This window comes from Lithobates pipiens, unplaced genomic scaffold (assembly GCF_037356315.1).
Source record: "Lithobates pipiens isolate NorthernLeopardFrog02 unplaced genomic scaffold, aLitPip1_a1.2 Scaffold_8, whole genome shotgun sequence".
Taxonomy (NCBI): Eukaryota; Metazoa; Chordata; class Amphibia; order Anura; family Ranidae; genus Lithobates; species Lithobates pipiens.
In genome coordinates this window covers 104500830-104519928 of record NW_027507903.1, presented here as the reverse complement: position 1 = coordinate 104519928, position 19099 = coordinate 104500830, and the positions used below count along the sequence as shown (strand labels likewise).

The following is a 19099-nucleotide window of genomic DNA, read 5'->3' as shown; positions in this document are numbered from 1 at the left end:
GTGGGCAACATGTCTGAGCCATGCTGCTCTTTGTGAATGGTCTTGTGGCATTCTGGGACTTCCGCTATTTGAATAATAGCTTACTTAACATTCTCCTCTGGGTGACGAATATACATTTCAGAGATTTTAACAAACTTTGTTGCAGGTACCTTTTTTGGTAATTTTTTTTCTGGTATGAGACCTGTTTGTCTGTGTCAATGTGCAAAATGAACGTGAATGAGAGTGATTTTATAATTATGAATCACTTGCTGCACTTTTAGGGTTCTAACTAGAAAAGTCGTAGGGTCTGCATCCCTCAAGACATGATTTGCCTTTGGGAGTATACCACCAAAAATTACATTTTTGTTGACGGGGATACACAAAATTTGACTTGCAGCTTAGTGCAAACTAAGCGGAAAATCAGTGAGCCAATCATAAAAGCAGGAGAAGATACCATCTGTGTACAGAACTAGTGATGGACGAACTTCCGACGGGGCCCTTTGCTAACAGGAACCGCGAACGCAGCCAAAAGTTTGCGAACCGCAAGGTTCGCGGCAGACCTCATTGACTTTAATGGCAGACGAACCTTAAAAACCTCCAGGTCATATTTTCAGCCACAAAATACTTACTAGCTGTGCACACATAGTCCCACAACATGGACACTAACGTAACAAAAGTATTAAGTGAATCTGGGATCGACAACGACAAGCATTCTTTTTTTATCTGTGAAATTTTGACAACTCAGGAGCGCATGAAGGCCATGGAGGAGAGGCAAGGTCAGGGCAGGCTATGAAAGGGGTGCAGGAGATGATCAGTGCCACAGTCAGGGCAGCGCAGTCCTGTCCCAGTGTGCCAACCTGTGCTTGAGCCCCTTCCTCTGCCCGGCCCTTACCCCCACCTATGCAGGGCTCCACTGCGGTGGTCCGGAGGTGCCAGTCCAGTGCTGATCCTCAGCCATGGTGCTGGAACTGCCTGCTGATTGGCTTCTCCACTGCTATCTCCCTCACTGTCTGTCTGAAACCAGCACCGCGATAGAGACTGAGCACTGACACCAGCACCGAGATAGAGAGCACTGACACCAGCACCGTGATAGAGAGCACTGACACCAGCACCATGATAGAGAGCACTGACACCACACCAGCACCGTGATAGAGAGCACTGACACCACACCAGCACCATGATAGAGAGCACTGACACCACACCAGCACCGTGATAGAGAGCACTGACACCAGCACCATGATAGAGAGCACTGACACCACACCAGCACCGTGATAGAGAGCACTGACACCAGCACCGTGATAGAGAGCACTGACACCAGCATTGAGATAGAGAGCACTGACACCAGCACCGTGATAGAGAGAGAGCACTGACACCAGCACCGTGATAGAGAGAGAGCACTGACACCAGCACCGTGATAGAGAGAGAGCACTGACACCAGCACTGTGATAGAGAGCACTGACACCACACCAGCACTGTGATAGAGAGCACTGACACCACACCAGCACTGTGATAGAGAGCACTGACACCACACCAGCACCGTGATAGAGAGCACTGACACCACACCAGCACCGTGATAGAGAGCACTGACACCAGCATTGAGATAGAGAGAACTGACACCAGCACCATGATAGAGAGCACTGACACCAGCACCGAGATAGAGAGAGAGCACTGACACCAGCACCGTGATAGAGAGCACTGACACCACACCAGCACCGTGATAGAGAGAGCACTGACACCACACCAGTACTGAGATAGAGAGCACTGACACCAGCACTGATACCAGCAATTCGCTGCGGGACCCAAAAATATGACGGTCAACCTCTTCAAACTGGAGGGTACGGGCATATAGTATGGTGTGCTTTTTTTGTACAAGGAAGTGAGCCAAAGGTAGAAAAAAGGTCCGTGTGCTCGATTAAATAAATTGTTTTATAGAGTTATGCATACACATGGTCTACTGGTCACATGTGTTAAATTCCTCTAAGATCCATGCCTCATTCATTTTTATAAATGTGAGGTAGTCAGCACTGTCGTGAGCTAGGCGAGTGCGCTTATCGGTTACAATCCCCCTGCTGCGCTGATCGTCCTTTCGGACAGGACACTGGACGAGGGGCAAGCCAACAGTTCCATTGCAAATTGGGCAAGCTCTGGCCAGAGGTCAAGCCTGCCCACCCAGTAGTCCAGGAGTTTATCGCTCCTCAGAGCGTCCACATCGGCCCAATGTAGTAGGACACCTGTCGGTCTAGGCATTCCCTGATGCTGGATCCGGATGAGACCTGTCGATGGGTCGGCTGAAAGAATGATCTCATATCAGAAGTCACCAACACATCTTCAAACCGCCCTCTTCTTGCAGGCACTGTTGGATTGGTACCCGCAACTCTTTGTCTGGGAGTGGGAATTCCTCCTCTGCCAGCGCAGAATGCAGCATTTCTCGAAGCAAGGCCTGGAAGTGCTCCATTCTGACAGCCCTCTGTGATGGTGGTAACATTTCCACCATTTTGTGTTTGTACCGGGGGTAGAAGTACGTTGCCACCCAGTACTGGTCCTCGACCTTTATGCTTTTTATACGGGGGTCCCTGGTAAAACACTGGAGCATGAAGGCCCCCATTTGCACTAAACTGGAAGCGGTGTGGTGGCCTGGCTCCTGCTCATCATTCAGGATCATGTCGTCCTCCTCGTTGTCCTCTCCCCATCCACAGACAACAACAGGGATCCCAGAAAGATTTAAAGCATGCTCTTCTTGCTCCTCCTCATCCGCCCCGGCACCATCCTCCTCTGACTCCTCTTCAGACTCCTGTTTTTGACTTGTCTCAGAGTAGCCCCCCCCCCCTGGGAATTCATCCAGCATTGCGACTTCCTCATCTTCCTGCTCCTGCTCCTTCACTGCTTGATCAATGATACGACGCAATGGATGCTCCATAAAGAAGACATAAGGTACGATGTCACTGATGGTGCCATGGCTGCGACTGACCAGTTTGGTGATCTCATCAAATGGCCACAGAAGTCTGCATGCGTCGCGCATGAGCAGCCACTGGCGCGGTGAAAAAAAAACAAGCTCCCAGAACCTGTTCTGCCGCAGAGTTCGTAAGGTAGTCGTTAACTGCACTTTTCTGCTGGAGCAGCCTATCAAGCATATAGAAGGTTGAGTTCCATCGCGTCGGGCAATCGCAAATAAGACGTCTGACCGGCAGATTGTGTCGCCGCTGAATGTCAGCAAGGGGAGCCATGGCCATGTAAGATCTTCTGAAATGGGCCGAGATTTTCCTTGCCTGCCGCAAGATGTCCTGGACCCCAGGGTATTTGACAACAAATCACTGCACGACCAAGTTTAAGACATGTGCTATGAATGGCTCGTGTGTAATTTTGCCCTGTTTCAATGCACTAAGCAGATTGGAACTGTTGTCACACACCACTTTACCAACTGTCAAATTGAGCGGTGGTAGCCACTGATCTGCCTGTGAACGCAAAGCTGAAAGGAGTGCAGGGCCAGTGTGGCTCTTGGCTTCCAGGCACAACAGACGCAGCACAGCATGGCAATGTCTCACCTGGCATGTCGAATAGGTTCTGGGGATCTTGGCGGCGCAGTGGAAGAGACGCTAGCAGTGGAAAAGGAGGAGTCAGCCGAGGAGGAGAGTGAGGAGGATGGAGTAGGAGGAGAAGAGCCAGGCCTGCGTGCAATCCGTGACGGTAAAACTAAATCTACAAGGGTGCCACGGGTTACATGCTTGACGGCTGTCAGAAGGTTCATCCAGTGGGCAGTAAAAGTTTTATATACCTTCCCTGCCCGTGTTTGCTAGACCATGTGTCTGTGGTCAGATGTATCTTGGCACCGACACTGTGTGCCAGAGATACATTCACTTGCCGCTGAACATGGCCATATAGCTCTGGGATGCTCTTCTGTGAGAAATACTTCCTTCCTGGGACCTTCCATTGTGGTGTTCCAATGGCCACAAATTTTTGAAAGGCCTCCAAGTCCACCAGTTTATATGGCAGTAGTTGGCGGGCTATCAGTTATGGTCCACGGAAGCCTGCCTTTTTCCAGAAAAATGTGAGGACAGCATGATGGAAGGTGGAGCGGAGGACAATTGTGAGTAGAGAGGAGAAGAAGTAGAAGATGAGGCTGGACGGTGAGAGCCTGGAGTAAGGCTTTGTGGGTTCCGTTGCTCCCACTGGGCTCGGTGATGGCAGCTCATGTGCCTTCTTAATGCGGTTGTCCCTAGGTGAGTGTTGGGCTTACGGCGACTTATGCGTTGACTGCAAAGATTGCAGATGGCAACACTATTGTCAGCAGTGGACACGTTAAAAAAAGCCCACACTGCGGAGCCATGTGCCGGGGTCCTGGGAGCGCCAGATGTGACCGTACATGGTTGATGCCTCGCCCCTGATACATTTAGCAGTCTGCTTTGTCCCTCCTGTGCAATGTAAGTTCCGCCTGCTGCTCCTCCCTATCTGCTGGTCCATATCTCCCTCTAAACTCCCCTCCCCTTCCTCTCTTGTGGGTACCCATGTGACATCACTAGACATGTCGTCATCATCAACGTCACCTTCCCCACCACTATAATTAGAGATCTCGGAGTAGGCAGCAACACCGGGGACCAACCTCCTCCTTGGGTTGATCTGGGTACTGTCGTCAGACTGCTGAGTTTCGGTTGTTGCTACCTCCTCTTGTTGATCCAATGCCAAGAGTGGCTGCGCATCGGTAATGTCTTGTGATGGATCAGAAAATAATTCCTGTGACTCAAGCGGAGGGTATATGGTGGTGGTGGTGTTGTTTGTGGTGTCTTTGGGGGTGCACACAGCAGAGAGTGAAGAAGAGGGTGCAGATCGAGAGGATGAGGAGGGTGCAGAAGAGCAAGGCTGAGTGAGCCACTCAACCAAGTCTGGTGCGTCCTTTGACGTAATCAAACTCACCTTCTGCAATTTGCCACTTTGGATCAAGCCTGTTGCTCCTGTCCTACCCCTACCACCCTTGCGGAAGGGCCTGCCTCTTCCTCTGCCTGTCATTTTTTAAATGACCCTGTGACAAGTCTCTAGAGAAGTGCAGTATATGTGGAAGAAGGTATATAACACCGCGCTTCAATCTGTCCTTTTGGAGGGCCACTGGTCTATCACACCAGTTATAATACTTTTTTATAATTGGGTATGTCACTCTTTGTAGTATCGCGGCAGAACCGCTCAGCAGTCACAATGCTGCACAGTGGAAATGCACTATACTTTCTATATGTGCAAGTATTTTATACATGTATTACACCCCTATATAATGCACACTAAATAGTGCACCTATACCCAGTGGCGGCTGGTGAAGTTTTTGGATGGGGGGGCGCCAGACCCCGCCCATCATGACCCCGCCCACCATTTTGGCCCCTCCCACTTCTCATAAAACACGCCCCTTATGTAATCGGAAAAAAAATTTGACGTGGGTTCCCCCTCCGAGAGCATACCAGGCCCTTAGGTCTGCTATGGATTCCAAGGGGAACCCCCTACGCCGAAAAAACGGCGTGGGGTTCCCCCCCAGATCCACACCAGACCCTTATCCGAGCACGCTACCCGGCCGGCCAGGAAAGGGGGTGGGGACGAGCGGGCGCCCCCCCCCCTCCTGAGCCGTACCAGGCCGCGTGCCCTCAACATGGGGGGGGTGCCTTGGGGGAGGGGGGCGTGCGGCCCCCCCACCCCAAAGCACCTTGTCCCCATGTTGATGAGGACAAGGGCCTCTTCCCGACAACCCTGGCCGTTGGTTGTCGGGGTCTGCGGGCGGGGGGCTTATCGGAATCCGGGAGCCCCCTTTAATAAGGGGGCCCCCGGATACCGGCCCCCCACCCTATGTGAATGAGTATGGGGTACAATGTACCCCTACCCATTCACCTGTGAAAAAAAGTACAAAAAAAAAAACACAACACAGGGTTAAAATATTTTATTGCACAGCTCCGGGGGTCTTCCGTCTTCGGGGGTCTTCTCGCCGGACTCCTCCGCTATCTGTGTGTAGCTCTTTTACTAGCGGAGGAGCCCGGCTTTCTTCCTCGCCGCCGGCCTCTTCTCCCGACTTCGGGGGTCTTGTCCCCCTCTTCGGTTCTTCTGCCGGGCCACCGCGCCTTCTTATAGCTCTTTTACAGGCGGTGGCCCGGTCTTCTGCTGCCGCCGCCGCCGCCCGTTCTTCTTCTTCTTCTTCTTCTTCTTCTTCTTCTTCTTCTTCTTCTGGAGATGTTGCCTCGACGATCTCCCTGGCCGGAATGCCAGGGACGCGCTGTGATGCCACTTATATAGGGACAATGGGGCGGTGTCACATGGGTTGGTCACATGGGTTGATGTCACATGGCGACTGTGACATCAACCCATGTGACCAACCCATGTGACATCAACCCATGTGACACCGCCCCATTGTCCCTATATAAGTGGCAGCACAGCGCGTCCCTGGCATTCCGGCCAGGGAGATCGTCGAGGCAACATCTCCTGGAGAAGAAGGAGAAGAAGAAGAAGAAGAAGAAGAACGGGCGGCGGCGGCGGCAGCAGAAGACCGGGCCACCGCCTGTAAAAGAGCTATAAGAAGGCGCGGTGGCCCGGCAGAAGAACCGAAGAGGGGGACAAGACCCCCGAAGTCGGGAGAAGAGGCCGGCGGCGAGGAAGAAAGCCGGACTCCTCCGCTAGTAAAAGAGCTACAAGAAGATAGCGGAGGAGTCCGGCGAGAAGACCCCCGAAGACGGAAGACCCCCGGAGCTGTGCAATAAAATATTTTAACCCTGTGTTGTGTTTTTTTTTTGTACTTTTTTTCACAGGTGAATGGGTAGGGGTACATTGTACCCCATACTCATTCACAAAGGGTGGGGGGCCGGTATCCGGGGGCCCCCTTATTAAAGGGGGCTCCCGGATTCCGATAAGCCCCCCGCCCGCAGACCCCGACAACCAACGGCCAGGGTTGTCGGGAAGAGGCCCTTGTCCTCATCAACATGGGGACAAGGTGCTTTGGGGTGGGGGGGCCGCACGCCCCCCCTCCCCCAAGGCACCCCCCCATGTTGAGGGCACGCGGCCTGGTACGGCTCAGGAGGGGGGGGCGCCCGCTCGTCCCCACCCCCTTTCCTGGCCGGCCGGGTAGCGTGCTCGGATAAGGGTCTGGTGTGGATCTGGGGGGGACCCCCACGCCGTTTTATCGGCGTAGGGGGTTTCCCTTGGAATCCATACCAGACCTAAGGGCCTGGTATGCTCTCAGAGGGGGAACCCACGTCAAATTTTTTTTCAGAAATTTGGCGTGGAGTTCCCCCTTCAGAGCTCATTCTCTGATTGCCCACGGCAAAAGTCGCCTGGCCTGGGGAAACCTTTCTGGCTGTGAAAGCTTTTTGCATTCATTCAGCTAAATGCACGAACATTCTCCACAAAGTAGAGGCTAGAAAGCCTTTATGCGGTGACTCACCTCTCACTGTCTGGCAGCTCCGCTCGGGCTAAGGAACGGAGCTGCCTACGTCACTTCCGGGTTTCGTGAAGCAGCCGAAAGCCGGAAGTGACTGCCTGTCTAAGAGTGACAATGCTCCCGCCCGTAGAATCACAGTGATTTTACGGGCGGAAGCTAGTCGGCGTTCTGCAGTGCGCCACAAGGCGGGTTTTTAACCCGCAAATGAAGCGCCATGAATGCAATCTTGTGATTGCATGGACGTGGCGCTTCTCATAGTGCACTGTGACCGGCGCCACAGTACACTATGTTAAATTGTTAAATGACATTTTTTTTTTTTTTTTAAATGTCTTAAAGGGCCCGTTTTTTTTTTTTACATTTTTTTTACTTTTTTTTTTTTTTATTTTTTTTTTTTTACTTTTTTATTTTTTACACCCAGGGAGAGGGGGGGCGGCGCCCGGGCGCCCCCTATGGGCGGGCCGCCACTGCCTATACCAGTCCTTAAAAGGACCTTTGTAGACCTAATAGTAGCTAGCTAGTGAATTGCAGACTGTCCCTGCTCCAAAAACCAAACTGTCCCTCCCTACACTGAGAAACGGCAGCTGCAGAATCGGTCAGCAGCACTGCATGCAGTGCACTATAATATGCTTTCTATATTTGAAAGAAAGTATATTATACGTGTACAACCCTATATACTGTACACCTATAAAAGGACCTTTGTGTACCTAGTAGCTAGTGATTTGCAGACTGTCCCTGCTCCAAACACCAAACTGTCCCTCAGTCCCTACACTGATAAAAGACAGCTGCAGAATCAGTCAGCACTCAGCTCAGCAGCACAGCAGTCAAGTATAGTAGGCTTTCTATATTTGAAAGCAAGTAAATTATACGTGTACAACCCTATATACTGTACACCTATACCAGTCCTTAAAAGGACCTTTGTGGACCTAGTAGCTAGTGATTTGCAGACTGTCCCTGCTCCAAACACCAAACTGTCCCTCCCTACACTGTTAAGACAGCTGCAGAATCGGTCAGCACTCAGCAGCACAGTAGTGCACCATAATAAACTTTCTATATTTGAAAGAAAGTATATTGTAGGTGTATTATAACCCTATATACTGTACACCTATACCAGTCCTTAAAAGGACTTTTGTGGACCTAATAGTAATAGCTAATTAGCTAGCTAGTGATCAGACTGACTCTCCCTGCTCCACACAGCGTCCTTTCCCTACACTGACAAAAGACAGAATGTAAAATGGCCACCAGATCAGGTCTATTTATAAGGTAAGGGGTATGTCCAATTGTCCATGTGCTGAAATGTCTCAATTGGGTGTCCTGTACCCCATGATGGATGTGTCATGGGTCAAAGTTCTTCACAATGCAAACAAATATGGTCGCCGCGAACAGCGCCAGAAGTCCGCCGGTTTGGCAAATCGCGAACAAGCAAAATTTGCTGTGACTCACAAGGCCATTTCTATACAGAATACCTCCAGGTTGCCATTATGGATTGTATTTTACAGAAATTGACTATAACATGGCTAGGTTCTTTGAGAACTCACCAGTGTATGCCACCTGGTCCTGTTGATTTATTCACATTAAGTTTTTCTAGTCTTTTTTTATAACACAGGTTCTGTCAGCCACCAGGGTACTTTCAATATAATGTTATTAACACCACTGTCTTGTTTATTGTCCTTGTCACTCATGACCAACTTCCCCTGATTATTATTATACAGAATTTATATAGCGCCAACAATTTGTGCAGTGCTTTACAACATAGGGGCAGATAGTACACTTATAATACAAATCAATACAGGAGGGATCAGAGGGCCCTGCTCATTAGAGCTTGCAATCTAGAAGGGAGGGTCAAGTGGAAACAAAAGGTAATAACTGTGGGATATGAGCTGATGGAGAAAATGAAAATACAGATGTTAGGTGTGGGTAGAGTAGGCTTCTCTAAAGAGAAGGATTTTCAGGGATCTTAATAAAGCTAATAGAATAGGAGATAATCGGACAGATTGGGGTAAGGCATTCCATAGGATTGCAGAGTCTCTGGAAAAGTCCTGGAGGCAAGCATGGGAGGAGGTGACAAGAGAGCTAGAGAGCAGAAGGTCATGAGAGGAACAAATAGAACAAGTTGGTTGGTATTTAGAGACTAGGCTATTGATGTAGCTGGGGGCTAAGTTGTGGATGGCTTTGTAAGTTGTTGTTAGTATTTTGAATTGAATTAGTTGGTTGAGCAGAAGCCAGTGGAGGGATTGACAGAGAAGAGTATCGGACACAGAGCGATTGGTAAGGTGGATGAGTCTGGCATTCATGATGGACTGAAGGGCTAATAAACTATGTAGAGGTAAGCCAATGAGAAGGCAGTTGCAGTAGTCGAGGTGAGAGATGACTATGGAGTGAATTAAGGGCTTTGTTGTGTCATTGGTTAGCGGCATGATTTGGACAGTGATTGGACGTGGGGCTTAAGCCCTTCAATAGTGGGCACTTTTGCCCCCTTCCTTCCTTCCCAGGCCAATTTTCAGATGTCAGCGCTCTTGCATTTTCAATCAGAATTGCGTGGTCATGCAAAACTGTATGCAAATTACATTTTTTATCATTTTGTTTACACAAATAGAGCTTTCTTTTGGTGGTAATCATTCACAAATCTTTTTTTCATTTTTTGCGATATAAGCAAAAGAAGAGCGAAAATGTAAAAAAAAAACATATTCTACTTACTGTTTTAAAAGAAATCCAATAAAATCAAATTTTGTCATAAATTTAAGCCAAAATGTATTCTGCTACATGTCTTTGGTAAAAAAAAATCCTGTTAAGTGTATAATAATTGGTTTGTGTGATCACGGACATATGTGTGCAGATGATCATCTACAGACGTGCACAGATGATCACGGACATATGTGTGCAGATGACCATTGGGACATATGTGGGACAGGTGTTTTTGCTGTGTGGGGACATGTGTGTGTGTGTGTGTGAGGACATGTGTGAGGACAGTGTTTTGGGGACACTGTGAACCAGCTCACTGTTTACATCATATGATGGCTGTGATTGGACACAGTTGTCATGTGATCAGGAGGGCTAATCACAGAGCCCTCCTGCCGATCGGAGATGTGTCGTGTCTGAACATCCACTCAGAAGGAGGAAGCTTCCACCCGGCCGTATATGTGCAGTGGCTGGGTGGGAAGTGGTTTAAAGGAGAGTTCCAAGTCCAGGACTACACCTAGAACCTTGGCATGCGGGAATGGGCTTGTGCCATTGATTTTGACAGAGAGATGGGGGGGAAGGGGCACATGGGGGAAGAAGAATTTATAAGTTCAGTTTGGATAGATTGAGTTTGAGGAAGTGGTATAAAATCCAGACTGATATATCTGATAGCAAATTAGTGATACGTGAGGAAACGGAGGGAGTGAGCTTAGGGTAGAGAAATAGATTTGGGTGTCCTCAGCATAGAGGTGGCATTGGAGGCCATGGGAGGCTGTCAACTGACCCAGGGAGAAGGTGTAGATTGAAAAAAGGAAAGGTCCAGGAACAGAACCTTGTGGGGACCCCAACAGAGAAAGGAAGAGGAGAGGAGGAAGTAGAGTTGTAAGAAATGCTAAAGGTGCGGTTGGATAAGTAGGAAGAGAACCAGTGAAGAGTACAGTCACGGAGACCAAAGGCTTGGAGTTTTTTGAGAAGGAGAGGGTGGTCAACCGTATCAAATGCAGCAGAGAGGTCCAGGTGTAGGAGTACAGAATAGTGTCCGTTGGTTTTGGCCTTTAGTAGATAGTTTGTTAGTTTTTGGAGGGGCCAATATCTTTTATGGGGCCAGTATGTTCTAACCTAACCTTTACTATAATACATTTTTAAAAATAGTTTTTTTACTCTCCTCAACAATGTCACTCTCATAATCAGGCTGCACTGATTGTACTTTTGCATTTCTTATTGCTTTTGTTTTTGTAGTTTTGGAATTCTGATGATGACCCTTCAGTCTTTTATATTAAAGGTCAGCCTTTACTCATTAATATGCCTTTTTACCATAGTATTTAGCCACCCAGATTCAACCTTTGCTATTTTATGTTTGTTTCCCAGTGGAATACACTGACAAATGGCATTGTTTAATGTCCCTAAAGTACTCTGTTTTCTTCAGTGTTCCATGTTCCAAGAATATGATCCCATTTAGTATCTTTTAGTATGGAGTGCAGCCTAATTAAGTTGGAAATTTTAACCTCTTCACATCAGCTGTATGCAGCTGGGCCTTAATGCAGAGAAACTGCATATATGTGTACCAAAATGTAAACAATGCTGTGCCGGGTTAGTTACCAGCAGGTAACAGGCACAGTAACCGGCGGGTAAAGGAAAGCTACTTGTGTTCGGGAGTTTTCCAAACGTGTCCCCTGTGACAGCCATTCCCATCGGTCAATGACTGAATTGCCTACCTCCTGGATCCTGAAACCTCTTAAAGGGTTGGGAGGCACCGACTCTAAGGGGTTAAGCTGTGTTAGGGGCTACAGCTGAAGAAGGGAAATCTGTCCTAATTAAAGATGGCACCAGTGTCATATCAAAAAAGAAAACAAAGTGGAAAATTACAGTTTAGGAGGCACTCTCACAAGAACCGTTATGCAGTTGGTATTTTAATATATGATAATTTCCATAAACCGAAAGGTCTTTCGGTATTTAAGACCTACCTGAAAACCATACTTGCCAACCGTCCCGATTTTTCCCGGGACAATCCCAATCTTGAGACCATTGTCCCGATGTGTTTGCCAAAACAGCAGCGGGCTACAAAATGATTGCCGCGGCCGCGAGGACTGTTTCCCCCGTGTGTTCAGTGGAGAGGAGTTGGGCAGCCAATCAGCTTCTCTGTTCAGTGTACAAGTAGATTATTCTCTTGCTGGGGGCACCTGATGTAAGTGCAGGCTCTGCTGGGGGCACCTGATGTAAGGACAGTCTCTGCTGGGGGCACCTGATGTAGGGATGGTCTCTGCTGGGGCACCTGATGTAGGTACGGTCTCTGCTGAGGGCACCTGATGTAAGGACAAAGGCCGTTGGTGGCAACTTATGGCATCTGGTGGCAGGTGAGATGCTCAGGATTATGCTTCTGCGTTATAGTGAGTTGAATGATTTAATTTTATAATAAAATGTAATAATAGAAATAATGCGCTTCAATTATCCTGACACCATGGTCCCGTAGTGATTGAAGTGTTAACATCAGGTGTTTGGAGTATCTTTATCTGCTGATTGTAAAACTTTCTGGAATTCAAATATTTCTATTGTGGTATAAGATCTGGGCCTGCTGTCCCTCCATCCCTCTTTCTTTCCTTCCTTCTCTCCCTATCTCTTTCTTTCTTTCTTTCTTTCTTTCTTTCTTTCTTTCTTTCTTTCTTTCTTTCTTTCTTTCTTTCTTTCTTTCTTTCTTTCTTCCTTAATTTCTCTCTCCATCCCTCGTTCATCTCAGACTCTAACCACCCCCCTTTCAACCATGCCCCCCTTTAAGTCACTCTCCCGCAGACACCAAACTTGTTATACTCTTCCTCCAACAGACACCAACAATGAGTCACTATTTCTTCCACTGGCATCAATGATGGGTCACTATTTTATCCGCTGACACCAATGATTGGTACTATCGGGTTGATATTTCTCCCACTGACACCAATGGTGGGTCACTATTCCTTCCCCCGACTCAAATGATAGGTCACTATTCCTTCCACTGACACCAATGATGGGTCACTAATTCTCCCACTGACACCAATGATGGGTCACTATTCATTACACTGACTCCACTAATAGGGACTATTCCTTCCGCTGACATTTAAGAAGCACTTCTTGTGCTGCATTTTTCTTTCCCCACTATGCCACGCATACAAACCCCTGCCCCCTAATTATAATAAGCCTCCACCTACAGGCAAAAAAGTGTCCCTATGCATTTTTTTTACAATGCTGGCCACTATGGAAAAACAGAATTCACAAAGACTTGTGCTATGTTTTAACAAGAACAGTTTCTTAAATCTGCACAAGTAGAGTATTGTAAATAGTCCAGGATTCATGTACATGGTATTAGACTTGTGCACAATGGAAATTTTCATTTAGTTTCGGTTCGTAGTCATTCATAAAATACATCATTTCGTTCTGTTATATTCATTATGTTACGTTAATGCATTTTCGGATAATTCATTATTATTCATAGAGTGTCGAATTCATTCATTCGTATTCGTTGAAATTCGCTATTTATGTATGTATAGACATTCGTGATAATGATTCGTAGTTTGGAAAGTCATTCGTTTATTGAATCTTTTAACACACACAATGACAACGTCTCTTCTCCTCGGCTCAAATACAATACAACACCCTTCTAACTCAGTTCTCAGGAATGTACTTTGCCAGTAATCCAACCTCCGGCACAAAATTAATTAGCTGATTGGACTATAAGATTTACTTTGAGCTGACCTTTTGTTTCATTAGATCTTTAAAGAATTACCGAATCCTCATGTCGAATTCATTCGTTATATTTCTTTCGTATTCGTTGTTATTCGTTATTTTTTTATTCGGACATTCGGATGCATCCAAATGTCCGAAAGATGCAAAATTCGGCCGAATTTCGATTTGTTACGAAACGAATTGCACAAGCCTACATGGTATAGACACTTCTTTGAATCTGTATAAAACTGTCAGATCTGGTGCAAAAAAAAAATCAAAAATCAAATCATAATATCCATTTGTAAAATTGTCATTTTTTAAAATTGGTCTATAATTTCTATTAAAACCAAATTGATGCATCAACTCACATACCCTCCAAAATGTGCATCACCACTGCACTTCTATTACCCTCTCCTATACCCTCAGCTGCTACTTAAACAAACGTAATATCAAATCAGTGCAATAATTTTTCAAAAACCAAAAAATTATGTGACACGTAGCGCTCAATAGGTGAATGCTTGACCTCATCCTAACTAAAAATACAAATGACAGTAACATTCACATGTATACCCATAAATATATATGATCAGTGCTTTTGTATGTTTAGCACTGATCATATATATTTATGGGTATACAGTGGTGTGAAAAAGTGTTTGCCCCCTTCCTCATTTCCCGTTCCTTTGCATGTTTGTCACACTTAAAATGGAAGTAAACCCTTCCAAACAACTTTGACCTACAGGTAAGCCTAGATTAAGGCTTACCTGTAGGTCCAAGTAATATCTCCTAAACCTATATGGTTTAGGAGATATTTGCCCGAAAATGGGCACCGCTGTCTACGGCGCATGCGCCGTAGACAGCGGCGCGCAGGCGCACTAAATGCGGCAAGTCCAAGAATGGATTTGCCTAATTTGTCGACTCCCGTGCGCATGCGCGGGAGTGACGTCATCGCGGCTCCGCTGAATGGCAGCGTCGGAGCTCCGAGACGCGACTCCCGTGCGCATGCGCGGGAGTGACGTCATCGCGGCTTCTCCGCTGTCATTCGTCGGAGCTGCGAGAGACGCCACAACCAAGATGGATGCGGCGGACTACAGGTGACAGCGGCGACTTCGCTGGCTCCTGTGTCAGGTAAGTGACACATAATGAGCTACTATGCGATGCATAGTAGTCCATTTTGCTTTACCTTTGCAGGGAAAAAAAGAGGAAGTAAACCCATCAGGGTTTACTTCCTCTTTAAGTGTTTCGGAACATCAAACCAATTTAAACAATAGTCAAGGACAACACAAGTAAACACAAAATGCAATTTGTAAATGAAGGTGTTTATTATTAAAGGTGAAAAAAAATCCAAACCATCATGGCCCTGTGTGAAAAAGTGATTGCCCCCCTTGTTAAAACATACTATAACTGTGGTTGTCCACACCTGAGTTCAATTTCTCTAGCCACACCCAGGCCTGATTATTGCCACACCTGTTCACAATCAAGGCATCACTTAAATAGGAGTTGCTTGACACAGTAAGGTCCACCAGAAGATCCTTAAAAGCTACACATCATGCCGAGACCCAAAGAAATTCAGGAACAATTGAGAAAGAAAGTAATTGAGATCTATCAGTCTGGAAAGGGTTATAAAGCCATTTCCAAAGCTTTGGGAATCCAGCGAACCACAGTGAGAGCCATTATCCACAAATGGCGAAGACATGGAACAGTGGTGAACCTTCCCAGGAGTGGCCGGCCGCCCAAAATTACCCCAAGAGCGCAGCGACGACTCATCCAAGAGGTCACAAAAGACCCCACAACAACGTCCAAGGAACTGCAGGCCTCACTTGCCTCAGTTAAGGTCAGCGCTCATGCCTCCACCATCAGGAAAAGACTGGGCAAAAATGGCCTGCATGGCAGAGTTCCAAGGAGAAAACCACTGCTGAGCAAAAAGAACATCAAAGCTCGTCTCAATTTCTCCACAACACATCTTGATGATCCCCAAGACTTTTGGGACAACATTCTGTGGACCGATGAGACAAAAGTGGAACTCTTTGGAAGGTGTGTGTCCAAGTATATCTGGCGTAGAAGGAACACTGCATTTCATAAAAAGAACATTATACCAACAGTAAAATATGGTGGTGGTAGTGTGATGGTCTGGGGCTGTTTTGCTGCTTCAGGACCTGGAAGACTTGCCGTGATAAAAGGAACTATGAATTCTGCTGTCTACCAAGAGATCCTGAAGGAGAATGTCCGACCATCTGTTCGTGTACTCAAGCTGAAACGAACTTGGGTTCTGCAGCAGGACAATGATCCTAAACACACCAGCAAGTCCACCACCGAATGGCTGAAGAAAAACAAAATGAAGACTTTGGAGTGGCCTAGCCAAAGTCCTGACCTGAATCCTATTGAGATGTTGTGGTATGACCTTAAAAAGGCCGTTCATGCTCGAAAACCCTCTAATGTAACTGAATTAGGACAATTCTGCAAAGATGAGTGGGCCAAAATTCCTCCAGGACGCTGTAAAAGCCTCATTGCACGTTATCGCAAACGCTTGGTTGCAGTTGTTGCTGCTAAGGGTGGCCCAACCAGTTATTAGGTTTAGGGGGCAATCACTTTTTCACACAGGGCCATGATGGTTTGGATTTTTTTTTCACCTTTAATAATAAACACCTTCATTTACAAATTGCATTTTGTGTTTACTTGTGTTGTGTTGTCCTTGACTATTGTTTAAATTGGTTTGATGTTCCGAAACACTTAAGTGTGACAAACATGCAAAGGAACAGGAAATGAGGAAGGGGGCAAACACTTTTTCACACCACTGTACATGTGAATGTTACTGTCATTTGTATTTTTAGTTAGGGTGAGGTCAAGCATTCACCTATTGAGGGCTACATGTCACATAATTTTTTGGTTTTTGAAAAATTATTGCACTGATTTGATATAATTTCTATTACCAGGGAAAAAGTAAAGTCTAATAGTTATTTGATAAAATGTAGAATAACAATAAACATGTGTTTTCAGATTATGTGTTAAAAAGTATATAAATGAAGCATTATTAAAAGCCAACCTGTACATTTTTATCTTTTAGGCTGGCTTCCCTGCATCCAGTTCAAATAGCAGAAAATTGTGACCGGCTCCCTATGGAGCCAGTTCACACATCTCTGAAGCGAATTGCACTGTGCACTATACACTGTGTGTCTTTTGGTCCATTTCAGGTCCGAGTTCAGCCATTTGTGCTGAAATCAGACCTGAACTAGTGAATGGAGACACACCGGACCCCTGCTGTGAGACACTCTATGCTCCAGTCTGAACCCAGTCTAAATGTTCACTCTTCACATTATTATTGCTATATTAGGCCCGTAAGTGTTGCTGTGTGATAGCACCTGCTTTATCTTGGTCTTTTTAGACTCTATGAAAAGTGCCTGAAAAGCTTTGTGAATCTGACTTTCAGCTTTCACTAATGTGAACAGATGCTAATAAAAAATCTTATGAATTTGGTTTATGTAGTGCAAGAAAACAGTGATATAAGTGCCCTTGTCGCAGACAGGTAAATGAAACCAACAGAGCCTGGGGCCAAGGTTGGAACATCCAAACTGGACAGTCCTTCATTGTCCCCACACACACTCCCTTTCCGCAGCCACTGTACTTATGACACTGAAAGGTGAATGACTGAGGAGTTTTGTAGTGGGAAGTGAAACAGATACATTTTCCCTATTAGGTATGCCCTAATAGGGAAAATAGGGACTGTGACCAGCAATAGCTAGATCCATAGCTGCTATTCAGTCCAAAGGTCACCTTTGATTTCCCCACATCCCAATCAAAAGTACTGTAAGGTGGACTTCTTGGCAACTGGTCTCTCAATTATGCATCAGGCTCTACTAATCCAGTGATACCAGAAGTCTCTCTGGCCACTTTGTGTACATTTTATCTTTTTGCCTCTAACTCCTGGCCAAAAGCTAGCTGGGGATGCAGTTTTGTGCAGGAAGCTTCCCAGCAGTGGTGGCCTGTCCATAAAGAGCGCAGGGACACTGCCCCCCCCTATCCATACATCAATTTACATGCAGGGTGCTGGATGCATGGATTCCAATGGGGTGTCCCTGATCCCACCCAGTTGTGTGACAACAGCAAATTAATATTCGCTATTGTCACTATTGTCTGATTCTCCTCCCAACCAATCAGGAAACAGTCTTAGGACTCCCTGGTCAATCATGTCTCAGAAGACACTTCCTGTTTGCCCAGGAGGAGAATTAACGGCCAGACTCTTCATTCCCCCTGACTCCAAAGGTAATGCCCTGATTGCCGCATGGGGGGGATTTGGTGTTAGTTTGCCACCCCCCCGCACCGGCCGCCACTGCTTCCCAGCACAGACATGACCCACTAGGAGAACTTCGCAAGCCAGCTCAGAGCTGGTCTTAAAGTGTTTGTTACCCCAAAAAAAAAATTATATCCTGTTCCCTTATAGTAGGTTAAAAAACAAAGTGCTTGTGCTGTCAAACCTGGAAAATCCTGGAAGCTGGAAAAAACCTGGCTGATCCTGCCAGTTTCTGCCCTCCCTTTAGTAAACTGACCACTGTTTTTCATGGCTGCTGAGACACCATGGTCAGCCGCAGCTCTCCTCTTTGCTCTCCCACAACCCCTCCCTGCCTGTCAGTTGGGGAGTCTGTGTCTCTTTCTCTGCCCCCCCCCCCCCACTGCTGTTAGTAAAATACTAAAATGTTAAAAAATGTCTGCCAGCTTCCATCCTGCACTGTGTAATTATTTGTTAGAAACAAAGCCTCTAAATACCTTTTTGTGAGGTATCTTCAGGCTAGTCACGTGACTCCCAGCCACTCTGAACTCCAAACCAGGGCTACAGTGGGAGGAGCCGAGAGGGTAACTCAATGGTCACGTGACTCCTGGCTGACGTCACAGGGAGAGCTCGGCTTCTCCTGCTGTAGCCATGGATCGGAGTAATGGAGCAGCTGGGAGTCGCGTGACCGGCCTGAAGTTACTTAAAAAATGGTATTTAGAGGCTTTGTTTTTAACAAATATTTACACAGTGCAGAATGGAAGCTTAAAATAGGGGGGCTGGAAGAAAATTATAATGTAGGGTTACAAACCCTTTAATTATTGCCAGTTTCCTAATCGGCAAATTTGCAGTAATTAACCACTTAACAACCGGTCCATAGCCGAATGATGGCTACAGGGCGGTTGCTTAACTCTGGGAGGGCGTACAGTGACGTCCTCCCAGAATCCCACTCTCACGCGCCCCCTGGGGCGTGCACCCGAGAACATCTGTGACCGCCGGGTCCTCGCAGCATCGTGGCCATTTACCACATGATCGCTCCATCAAATGACGGAGCAGTCACTTTTAAACAAACTGATCACTGATACAGTGTGAGA

At 46.8% G+C, this 19099-nt stretch overlaps 1 protein-coding gene across 6 annotated transcripts in view; it reads left to right on the top strand.

Annotated features, from left to right (window-relative positions):
- Positions 1-19099, top strand: part of LOC143963018 (long-chain fatty acid transport protein 2-like) — a 252239-nt gene that overhangs the window by 50162 nt on the left and 182978 nt on the right. Inside the window, exon 1 of one of the 6 annotated variants that reach the window (XM_077472559.1) lies at positions 9563-9698. The exons of 4 other annotated variants lie outside the window; for them this stretch is intronic. The gene's annotated coding sequence lies outside the window, so the exon portion shown is untranslated. Of the gene's footprint in view, positions 1-9562; positions 9699-19099 lie in introns of those variants that run through there. One more of the 6 variants, XM_077472562.1, reaches the window with a different exon arrangement.